Here is a 12,674-nt window from a genome sequence, read left to right on the forward strand (position 1 = left end):
CAAGGTATAGGTAGCCAAAAGGAAATCCATATATAGTTGTGCTCAAAAGTTTGCATACCCTGGCAAAAATCATGAAATTTTGGAATTGATATTGAAAATATGACTAATCATGCTATTAAACGGTCTTTTATTTAAAGATAGTGATCATATGAAGCCATTTATTATCACATAGTTGTTTTGGCTCCTTTTTAAATCATATTGATATGAGAAATCACCCAAATAGCCCTGACCAGAAGTTTACATACCCTGGAATGTTTGCCCTTGGTACAGACACAAAAGGTGACACACACAGGTTAAAAATGGCAATTAAAGGTTAATTTCCCACATCCGTGGCTTTTTACATTGCAATTAATGCCTATTTATAAAATGTCACTGAGTTTGTTAGCTCTCACGTGGATGAAGGCTAGATACTGAGCCATGGGGATCAGAAAAGAACTGTCAAAAGACCTGTGTAACAAGGTAATGGAACTTTATAATGCTGGAAAATGATATAAAAAGATATCCAAAGCCTTGAATATGCCTATCAGTACTGTCCAATCACTTATTAAGAACTGAAAAGTTTTGGGATCTTTTGAAACCAAGCCAAGGTCAAGTAGACCAAGAAAGATTGCAGTCACAGCTTCCGGAAGAATTGTTCAAGTTCTAAAGGAAAACCTACAAGTAACCTCAAGAGAAATACACGCTTATCTGGAAAAAGATGGTGTGGTTGTTTTGAAGGAGCACAATACACAGATACTTGGACAAAAATGAGCTGCATTGTCAAGTGGCCAGAAAGAAGCCTGTACTGCGCCAATGCCACAAAAAAGGCTGGTGAGGCATATCAAGGTGTTGTCGGGATATTGTAACCAGGCATTTTTGAGGCATTGATACAGTAATGGCTTCTTTCTGGCCACTCGACCATGTAGCTAATTTTTGTGCAAGTATTGTAGTGTGCTCCTCCAAAACAACCATGCCGTAATTTTCCAAAGCAGCCTGTATTCCTCCTGAGGTTACCTGTGGGTTTTTCTTTGTATCCCAAACAATTTTTCTGGCACTTGTGTCTGCAATCTTTTTTTGGTCTACCTGACCTTGGCTTGGTATCAAGGGATCCCTGAATTTTCCACTTCTTAATAAATGATTGAACAGTACTGACTGTCATATTCAAGGCTTTGGATATCTTTTATATCTTTTTCCATCTTTATAAAGTTCCATTACCTTGTTATGCAGGTCTTTTGACAGTTCTTTTCTGCTCCCCATGGCTCAATATCTAGCCTGCTCAGTGCATTCATGTGAGAGCTTACAAACTCTAATACTATTTATAAACAGAAACTAACAACAACAACAACCTCCTCGATCCCCTACAGTCCGGCTTCTGTCCCCTACACTCCACCGAAACTGCCCTACTTAAACTCTCCAACGACCTGCTAACCGCCAAAGCTAATGGCCACTATTCAGTGCTCCTACTCCTTGACCTCTCTGCGGCCTTCGACACAGTCGACCACCCCCTCCTCCTCAAAAAACTACACTCTCTTGGCCTCAGAGATTCTGCTCCCTCCTGGCTCTCATCCTACCTGTCACAATGCTCTTTCAGCGTTACCTATAATGCTACCACCTCCCCCTCACTCCCCCTCTCTGTTCGGGTCCCTCAAGGCTCCGTCCTCGGGCCCCTTCTCTTCTCCATCTACACCTCCTCCCTTGGCCAACTCATACACTCTCACGGCTTCAACTACCACCTATATGCCGACGACACACAAATCTATCTCTCAACCCCCCACCTCACCACCTCAGTCTCTGCCCGAATCACACACCTACTGAGCGACATATCAGACCGGATGTCGCTCCACTTCCTGAAACTGAACCTCTCCAAAACAGAGTTTCTTGTCTTCCCCCCAGCCCTGACACTACCCCCCATTGACTTCTTCATCACATCCAACAACGCCACCATCAAACCCGCCCCGCAGGCCAGAGTACTTGGTGTCATTCTAGACTCCAACCTATTCTTCCAGCCCCAAGTCCAATCTTTACCAAGCTCGTGCAGACTCCACCTCCGCAACATCGCCAAAATACGCACGTTCCTAACCCCAGAAACCACTAAACAGCTCATCCACTCCCTCATCATATCACGACTCGACTACTGCAACTCCCTCCTTACTGGCCTGCCTCGTCGCTGGCTATCCCCGCTTCAGTCGATCCTGAATACGGCTGCCAGACTCATTCACCTTTCCAACCGCTCCATTTCCGCCACCCCCCTCTGCCGATCCCTCCACTGGCTTCCGATTGCGCAACAGATCAAATTCAAAATCCTAACACTGACGTACAAAGCTGCCCACCATACTGCCCCGAACTACATCACTGACCTACTATCCAAGTACCACCCAGCGCGCACACTCCGCTCCTCACAAGACCTCCTTCTCTCTAGTTCCCTGGTCTCCTCCTTCCATGCCCACCTCCAGGACTTCTCCAGAGTTTCACCCATCCTCTGGAACTCCCTGCCCCAACCCATCAGATTATCACCTACTCTCCTCTCCTTTATGCGCACCCTGAAAACCCACCTCTTCAGGGAAGCCTACCCCACCCCCTGCTAACTTGCCAACCTCCTCCACTCTTCCTACCACCCCATCCCCCACAGCTATCTCCTCCTGTGCCACCATCCCCTCCCTCCTAGATTGTAAGCTCGAAAGAGCAGGGCCCTTGATCCCCTCATGTTTTGCATTGTATTGTTGTTGTTCTGTCACATGTTCTGTCCCCCTTTGTAATGTACAGCGCTGAGCGAACTATTGGCGCTTTATAAATACTGTATAATAATAATAATTGCAATTTAAAAGCCACAGATGTAGGAAATTAACCTTTAATTGCCATTTTAACCTGTGTGTGTCACCTTGTGTGTCTGTACCAAGGCCAAACATTCCAAGGGATGGAAACTTTTAATCATGGCTATTTGTTAGATTTCTGTTATTACGATTTAAAAAGGAGCCAAACAACTATGTGAAAATAAATGGCTTCATATGATTACTATCCTTTAATAAAAGACTGTTTTTTGGAATGATCAGTCATATTTTCAATATCAATTCCAATATTTCAGTTTCTGACAGGGTATACAAACATTTGAACACAACTGTATATCAAAGACCACATTTTTTAAACCTGCACAGACAATAGATGACAAGTGTGAGGGTGTGTCAGGCAGAACACACATATAGTAGCACATATATACAGCATGTGATAAAAAACGAAAGTCACCTTGAGCACTAAAAACAGCACTGAAATTCTGCACCTAACACAAATTACTGGAATTTCCACTTCCCTGTTTTGTATGTCATCTCATGAGAGCAAAATTTTTAAATCTTAATGTGACAGGTTAAACATGTAAAATGTCAGTACTGCAAACTAGATAAGTGGCTCATTTTGCATGGTCTATTTAAGTATATCTCGATGGCCACCCACCTAATGTTGAATAGCTCCCCCTTTTGTCACCAAAACAGCCCTGACCCATTGTGAGGTGAGGCCTCCATGGATCATACTTAGTTTTCCAGCACATCCTGCAGATGCTAGATTGGATCGAGATCTGCAGAATTTGGAAGCCAAATCAACACCTTGAACTCATTGCATTCCTCAAAGCTTTCTTGAACCATTTTTGCAGTGGGGCGGGGCGCTTTATTCTGCTGAAAGAGGCCACTGCCATTATAAAATACAGTTTGGTATCTGTCACCAAGCCATCAGTAACAGCCTTTAAGTTATGTAAATTGTGAGGTGAGGCCTCAATGGATTAGACTTATTTTTCCAGCACATTCTACATATGCTAGATTGGATCGAGATATGTAGAATGTGGAAGCCAAATCAGCACCTTTAACTGATTGCATTCCTCAAAGCATTCTTGAACCATTTTTGCAGTGGGGCAGGGCACATTATCCTGCTGAAAGAGGCCACTGCCATTATAAAATACAGTTTCCCTGAAGGGGTGTACTTGGTCAGCAACAATGCTTAGAAAGGTGGTATATATACGTATATATATATGTATGTATATGCGTTTATAAAAACTACAAAAGATTGCACTTTAAATAACCCCCTCCAACCCCTCATCTTATAACAAGTAGAGGAGGTTGAGCTTTGCTCCCAAGGCATCTAGCCCTGGTTATTTACTACTTGACCTCCATACAGGTTGGTCATCAGCTCTGAGGAAAGGGATTCGTCCCCGAAACGCGTCAGCCATTTGACCGCACTGACAGTGAGAACACCTTGCCCGCCGTTGTGGCCATTGTCATTTTTCTATGCTTTTTAGATACATGCTTCGTCTGTGAGTATATTTTTATTATTTCATTCCTACAATAAACCTTGGATAATGCACTAGGTGTGTGCGCCACATGTTTTCTCTCTATCTGGTATGTGTCAAGTAATATCCACATGAAAAGGCAGCACCCAAGGCTTCCCATAACATTTTCCAAAACATCACACTGCCACCGCTGGCTTGCCTTCTTCCCATAATGCATCCTGATGCCATTTCTTCCCCAGCTATGCAACACACACATGCACCCAACCAAGTCACGTGCGAGAGTGACGTAACGCGTAGATACGCCAGCGGGAGGAGCTTTTGACGATCGACGGCTTGACGTCATATCCGGCGCGGGCGCCATCTTGGTGCTCCGGTTTCCGAATCACAGTACACCCCTGGAGTGGTGTAAAGGCTTGCTTGCTTTCAGGTCTATGTGAGTAGTTTTTAGTCTTCTTTGTTTTATAATAAAAGGTTTTACACTATACGAGTCTCTTTTGCCTCACTGGGGACCATACTGGAGGGCCATACACTGGAGAGACACCACGGACTTCATCCACCGCTTATGTTATAGCCAAGAGGAGGGATTTGCACCATTGCAAGAGGGATCCATCTACTATCTGGAGGAATATTCCATCTATTACACAAGGCTCTTTGGTCCCTGGGGGCCTGGGCAGGAAGGTGAGGGGGCACCCCAGCTATAGAGGATTGGCACACTGCAATTCACATCTGCATGGAGTTTGTGTGACACATAAGGACACTATTTCACCAATTTATTCATGTCACCTCTATGTATGTCATTTTCCTAGTTGTCCGCTTCACCCCACATTGATGTCAGTTATTTGTGTTCAAGTCTATTTGCATACTTGGGATATATATCACTGAGTCGCCTGTTTTAATATAGCGCCGTATTATTTGTTTATATTCATGCACCCAACCATCCACACAATGTAAAAATAGTGATGGGCCGAACACCCCCCCCTGAATTTCGAACTCATTGCAAGTCTATGGGACTCGAACTTGTAAATTCAAAAGTGCCCATTTTGAAGGCTTATATACAAGTTATTGGCCATGAAAGGGGTGTGGGGACTCGGGTACGGTCCTGAGGTACATAAATCAGTGAAAAAAAAAACTTACAAAAGTATTATTTTTAAAGGGGTAGTCATTTTTCATTGCCTACAGTTAAAAAAAAAAAAAAACCTTTAAATATCATGCCTGGGGGGTTCTCTTAAACTATCTGCAAACTTTCACATCTGTACAATGTATAGAACCTGCTTTAGCAAAAAAAAAGTGAAATGTAATATTTAGAAAAAAAACCTAATCCTTTACGTCTGGTAGGATGGTTTGGAGGGACTCTACAGTAAAAGATATTTTAAAAAGTGCGTGGGGTTCCCCCTAAAAGCCATACCAGGCCCTTTAGGCCACATGCCTTTTAAATTAGGACAGTGTCCCCATGCCGATGGGGACAAGGGCCTCTTCCCCACAACCCTGACCCAGTGGTTGTGGGGGTCTGCAGGCAGGGGAGCTCATTACCATCAGGGTACCCCTTTAAATAATGATTCTGCCCCCCTCCTTGTGAGTGAGTAAGGGGTACTTGTACCCCTACCCATTCACTAAAGGGTTAAATTGAGTAAAAAATAAAGAGACCAGACTTTTTAAAAATTCCTTTAACATAAAAAAAACAAACGTTTGTAATAAGTCCTTTGCCGGTCAAATGTGAACAATCGGGCGGAGCTAGGGGTAACTATTGTGATGTGATTGGCCAAAACATTGCACCTGACGACCTGTGGTCAGTTGCATTGTTTGGCCAATCACAATACACTGTGAAAGTGCAGTGCATTGTGGGACCTGGCAGGTGAACAGCCTGCCAAATGCCCTTACCATTCATGTGTTCGCAGAACACATGAATGGCCGATGTTCGAGTCGAACTTACAGCCCATTACTATGTAAAAGGAAACGCGATTCATCAGACAGGCCACCTTCTTCCATTACTCCGTGATCCAGTTCTGATGCTGTTTTGCCCATTGTAGGAGCTTTTGCCAGTGGACATGGGTCAGCATGGGCACTCTGGATGGTCTGCGGATACACAGCTGCACACACCACAGACTGCACTGCCCGTTTATTCTGCTTTCGACACAACAATTTCAGGGACAACAGATTTACTTGCTGCCTACCTATTGCTGATTGGTATTTAAAAAAATAAATAAATATATATATATATATATATATATACACACACACGTGCGTATGAAGGGCAATTTATACAGATTTTCAGTGTCATCTACAGGAAACAAAATACTTATTCAAAGGAATATGGTGAAATGCATGAATGAAGGTCAGCAAGAGAGAGGCTTGAGCAGTGATGCAATCCCAGCACCCAGAGGCAAGGAGCTGTGGGTTAAAGGGGAAGGAAATTGCTCAAGGGAAGGGAGGTACACAGGGCAATCCTTACATAGCACAGATGGCTGAAATGTAGTAGGTCAATACCCAAGACAACACTAATAGAAAGGGCTGGGCACATAGGAGGAAAAAACAGGATCATAGTTAACAGAACAGTAATGAAGTGTGATGTTAGTGCATTACACTACTCCCATATTAAACGTCCCAACAGCACTCTATATTGGTCTGCTCCATAAGGGCTCTTGGTAATTACAATCCCCAGTCCCCAACTGTTTATGTACTGTACTGGTTCACATATATGCAGATTGGATGCGGTTTGAACCACATCCAATCTGCATGACAAGTGAAATAACATTGCTTCCTATGGTGCCTGTTCACATACTGTATGTCCTGTACACTGGCAGTGCTGATTCAATGCGGATTGAAAAAGAGTCCTGTCCGATTTCTGAGCAGTGCAGTCTGGTTCAGGTGCGGATTAACAGGCTATTGAATTCTATGGGAACTGTTTCTAAACCACACGTCATCAGTTGTGAACAGGATAAAATCTTGACCTGAACCTGATCTAAAACTAACCTGAACCGCTGAACAACTACTGTGTCACTTAGCTGTGATATCTGAGCTTCAATCTGCAACGCACATGTGTGTACCCACACGACTCCTTTGCAAGTAACTTTATGTCCACCAGATTTAAGAAATATTTTGGTCCAAAGACCTTTTTAAAAATCCTAATGTACCACTGGAAACTTGTGTTCAAACATGTCCCCTAGAAACCCAATAGCTGTATTCTGGTGGATGCGACTGTCAGTAAATGCAGGACACATCATTCAGACGTGAACAGACATCTGGGTTCAGGTATCTCTCAATATATGCTCTGGATATATTGCTGGCTTTTTGGAGGACATTATAAGGCTGGCCATACACTATACAATTTTCTGTCCAATTTCTGCCCATTTTCCTTTAGATTTAACTTCCACTATGTAAAGCAAGGGCCTGCCTAATTGGATACAGTTGAAAGTGTTGTTCAGGTTTGACCTCATATTCTATGGTTTTTGGTAAATCTAAAGCAAAATTCTCAAGAAAATTGTATAATGTATGGCCAGCCTAATTAAAAGAGCAAACTAAATGGGAGAAACCCGTCCTTTCAAAGCTTGTATGCTCACCTAGGCGAGGATGACATATGAAGTAGGATATCTACATATAGTTTACATGGGCGAAGATATGATGGGGATCTCTGTCAGGTCTATAACGCATGGCAGAGAGCTGCAGCGTGTGTACACATTTGTGCAATCCCACAAAACCCAAATTCATGTCTGGAAAGCAGTAGGTCCTTGCCAGTCTCTGGGGCCAGACAGAGACATACAGGTATTTCCATGCATACAATGGAGTCTTGCAGAGTTTTGCACATGCATAGACGTGCCATGGGCCTCTGCCAGGTCATATAGACTAGAAATAAAAAAACTTTAGCTAGATAGGCTGCAGTTCCTCTTTCAAGAGTTCCTAAATTTTTTGTAGCCACAGATTGAGTATTATTATATACGGTTGTGCTCAAAAGTTTGCATCCCCTGGCAGAAATTGTGAAATTTGGGCATTGATATTGAAAATATGACTGATTATGCCAAATAATTGTCTTCTATTTAAGGATAGTGATCATATGAAGCCATTTATTTTCTCATAGTTATTTGGCTCCTTTTTAAATCATAATGATAACAGAAATCACTAATCCATTAGTCACCTTAAGTGTCATTGAATGTTTACGATGACACTAACTATAGACATTGGTCTCTGATGTGGGATGTACCCACTATGACCAGGAGACCAAATGTGTGGGTGAAGTGGACAAGCTGGTACTTTGGTAGCTGGAGATCTGCAGGTTGTCCTGATCTAGATGCTAAAACATATACAATTGTGCTCAAAAGTTTGCATACCCTGGCAGACATCGTGAAATTTTTGAATTGATATTGAAAATATGACTGATCATGCCAAAAGAAGTCTTTTATTTAAGGATAGTAATCATATGAAGCCATTTATTAAGTGTTCTTGCATGGCAAGACCACTTACTGTTATCTCACATATATATTCCTATTATTATAATAGCCAAATTTACCACCCTAACTCCTCCCACAGTTTTTACACTACATAGACAGTAATATACCGAAACGTGCGAATTGTTCCCGATTGGTGTGCTATTACTTTGTGGAACGATTCGCCAAATGGTTCACGAAATATCGGCGTTTTTGTGGTGAAATTGGTCCCATAGGAATGAATGGCGGAATGTTCAAAACTAGAGTGGGAGCTGACAAAAGCTAGAGTGTGAGCTGAAAAATCAGGACATGATTTCTAAACTGCCATCACTCCCTCATTTTCAAGCCCACCTACACAAATCTTATATCAAAACGTTCAGCTATCACTGCTGCCACTAAAAATGTCCACGGCTAAGCCATAGTCCTGATAGTTTTTACAATATGACCATTTGTTTGCAACTCACGCTGCCCATTGACATTCATTGAAACTCCACTCTAACCACCTCAAATTTGAAGGGCAATTTCTAAACTGCGACTGTGCCTTCATTTTTAATATTTCATATTTCAGAGACATACTATGCATCAAAGATGCATTTGAAGATGGCAACCGCCAGTGAAGTGAGCAAGTTGGAGCAGTTTGTTTTTTACCGCTCTTCTCTGCCCTTGCTGTAGAGTGAGTTGCCATAGGAACCCAGGTGTGTGAGCAGGCAGCAGAGTGACAAGCCACTCCACCCAGTTACTCCGTCCACTCCAGTTGTAGACTACTGGTGGAGGCAAGAACACTTCACACAATTTCCCCAGAAATTGTAGCTTTTCTAGTTATCACATAGTTGTTTGGTTCATTTTTAAATCATAATGATAACAGAAATCACCCAAGTTGCCCTGATCAAAAGTTTACATACCATGGAATGGCCTTTGTATAGACACACGAGGTGACACACACTGGTTAAAATGGCAAATAAAGGTTCATTTCCCATATCTGTGACTTTTTAAATTGCAGTTAGTGTCTGTGTATAATAGTCACTGAGTTTGTTAGCTCTTATGTGGAAGCACTGAGCAGGCGAGATACTAAGTCATGGGAAGCAGAACAGAACTGTCAAAAAACCAGCATAACAAGGTAAAGACACTTTATAAAGATGGAAAAGGATATTAAAAGATATCCAAAGCCTTGGATATGCAAATCAGTACTGTTCAATCACTTATTAAGAAGTGGAAAGTTTGAGGATCACTTGATACTAAGCCAAGGTCAGGTAGACCAAGAAAAATTGCAGCCACAACTGTCAGAAGCATTATTTGGGATACAAAGAAAAACCCACAAGCAACCTCAAATACAGGCTGCTCTTGGAAAAGATGGTGTGTTTGATGGAGCACAATATGACAATACTTGAAAAAATTAGGTGCATGGTCAAGTTGCCAGAAAGAAGCCTTTACTGCGGCAATGCGACAAAAAAGGTTAGTGACCCATGTCAAGGTGTTGTCAGGCATATTGTAGTAAACGGTCACTTGATGGCTAACCTGGAAAGTTAACCCAGGCAGATCCCACCCTCTATTCAGCGCTGCTGGCTTTGCTCTGTTATGTTAGTGACAGCGGTGGAGTCAATCTGGCGTCCGGCCCTAGGTTTCACCCCTCTGATATGACAGTCAGTAACACTGCTCTGGGGGGGTTCAGACCACCATGACCCCCCCTTATCTATGCCCCAGCTCTTCAGTAGCTGGTTTCCTGTCTGGGAAAGCCTAGGTGCCCCACTTGAAAACTGGGTTCATGTGTATATTGTAGATATAGTATTATATGCATGTATTATGTTGTATTCATTCATTTTTCAGATGTTCTGCTCTCTGTTTTCTCCTGAAAAAATGGAATAACTGCAAAACATGTTGAGAAGAAGTGGGTAATTTTTATGCTCTAGATTGTACTCTCTGGCGTTTTGTATTCGTTTTCAGTAACATTAGTCCCGTTATGAAAGAATTATGAAAATTGTGTGGGCATATTATTGGTACATGTTTGTAAATGCTTGTATTTTAACATTGTAATAAAGTACTTTCGGCCTCAACCAAAAAATGTCCTTTGTATAACAGGCTTTGGACGTAGGTGCCCTTACATTTCAAAGTATATATATTTTTGCACATGTTTCTATGATCTCTTGTATCCTATCTGCAGCCTTTAACCATGTCCTGTTTCATGTCCACAATCTCTAACTATTTCTTGTATCGTGTCCACATTCACTAACCGTCTTCTGTATCATGTCCATAATCTCTGACCATCTCTTGTATCATGTCCACAGTTTTCGAATATCTCTTGTATCATGTCTGCAATCTCTGACCAATTCTTGTATGATGTCTGCAATCTCTGAAGAGGAGCCTGGAGAGGAGTCAAGAGCGAGAACGTTGCTAGCACAGGGGTCACAGGAGGAGTCAGATATATGTTGACTGTGGAGAGAATATCCAATGGAACCAGAGAACCAGAGCTGCCAAGCTGGAGTCCGGAGAGGATCATCTCACTGAACCCTACTTTGAGCATCTGAGAGGAGGTCATTGACAGTGCTACCAGTCCAGTCTGAGGGGGGTCACTGATGTAAGGAGGGACTGAATTGAGTTAGGTAAGGGGTAGGGATGCACCAAAATTTCGGTGGCCGAAACGTTTCAGCCGAAAACACTCCTTTCGGCTGTTGGCCGAAATGAAAAATAAGCACCGATACAGGTGCCGAAAAAACCCTGCCTCTCGCCGCCGCCCGCTGCCGCTCGGTAGTTCTCAGCCTTACCTGAGAAACCATCGATCTCAGCGCTGGGCATAGAGATGAGTGAAGGAGAAAGGAGAAATGGCTGCCACGCATCTCTATGCCCTTGGAGGTCCGCAGCGATGTCACTTCCCTTTCCAGCCATTTTTTTTTTTCTAAGGCACTAGATCAATGCTTTTTTTTTATCGAATGCTTTACATTGCAGAGGAGAGATGTGGAGTCTTATTGACCCCCATTAAATTAATTTTAAAAAAAAGTTTAAAGTGCCCCCATCCCCCGTGCTTACATGTAGTGGTGAACGCATACATAGGCCATGCCCACGTATGTAAATGGTGTTCAAACCACACATGTGAGGTATTGCCACTTACGTCAGAGCAAGAGCAATAATACTCACACCAGACCTCCTCTGTAACTTTACACTGCTAACCTGTACAAATTTTTAAAGCATCACCCATCAAGATTTTTAAGTACTGCAGTTTCACACCATTCCACGAGCGTGCACAATTTTAAAGCGTGACATGTTGGGTATCTAGTTACTTGCCATAACATCCTCTTTCTTATTTTACAAGAAATTGGGGCATATATTGTTTTTTTTTTTTGAATTTTTTTTTTAACCAAAGTGTATTTTAAAAATATATATATATATTCATATTTTAAAACTGCGCATTTCGGTTTTCGGCCAAGTGCATTATGAAGTTTTGGTTTCGGCACCAGAATTTTAATTTTGGTGAACCACTAGTAAGGGGTGCACTGATATACAGGTTCCCTGTTATATCAATAACCCCCCCCCCCCCCGCACCTTAATTAATTAGTTCTGTGGAAATTGGTCTATTGCAGCAGTTTTTACTGGAACGGGTGGTGAGGGGAAACCATCACACGAGGACACCTGTCATACTGAAAACTGCAGCAAGCTCTTTGAACACATTTTTTTTTAACCAAGCATTAGCATTACTGTCTCTTTGGTAACTGATATGTCAGTTTTTAATGTTGTCTCTGTGCTCCTGCTGGGGAGAAATACCCTCCATTTGCCCTGTTCACTTTTCCACCAAGTTCAGAACAGAAATTGAGGGGATTTTTGCTCTCTTCATCCTGGGATTTCCCTTCTATTTCTGTGGTGATGGCTAATTGGCTATGGGACTGAAATTGAAGGAAAATTTCTCCAGATGGATGAAGGTGACAACACTGCTGTGTTATATCAACCTGACCTTCATGGAAATGGAAAAATATGTTTTTTTCACTTTTCATATAACTTAAACAGATTGCTAATTGCAC

General features: G+C 42.4%; 1 long non-coding RNA gene across 15 annotated transcripts in view; it reads left to right on the forward strand.

The window, feature by feature from the left end:
- Window positions 1–12,674, forward strand: part of LOC149442481 (uncharacterized) — an 876,277-nt gene that overhangs the window by 96,430 nt on the left and 767,173 nt on the right. The window contains exon 1 of one of the 15 annotated variants that reach the window (XR_016307178.1): window positions 9,137–11,264. The exons of the other annotated variants lie outside the window; for them this stretch is intronic. This is a non-coding gene — a long non-coding RNA (uncharacterized LOC149442481). Of the gene's footprint in view, window positions 1–9,136; window positions 11,265–12,674 lie in introns of those variants that run through there. 15 annotated transcript variants of the gene reach the window in all.

The sequence above is a fragment of the Staurois parvus genome, unplaced genomic scaffold, assembly GCF_062004578.1.
Source record: "Staurois parvus isolate SC_StPar_1 unplaced genomic scaffold, SC_StPar_1.0 ptg000885l, whole genome shotgun sequence".
Taxonomy (NCBI): domain Eukaryota; kingdom Metazoa; phylum Chordata; class Amphibia; order Anura; family Ranidae; genus Staurois; species Staurois parvus.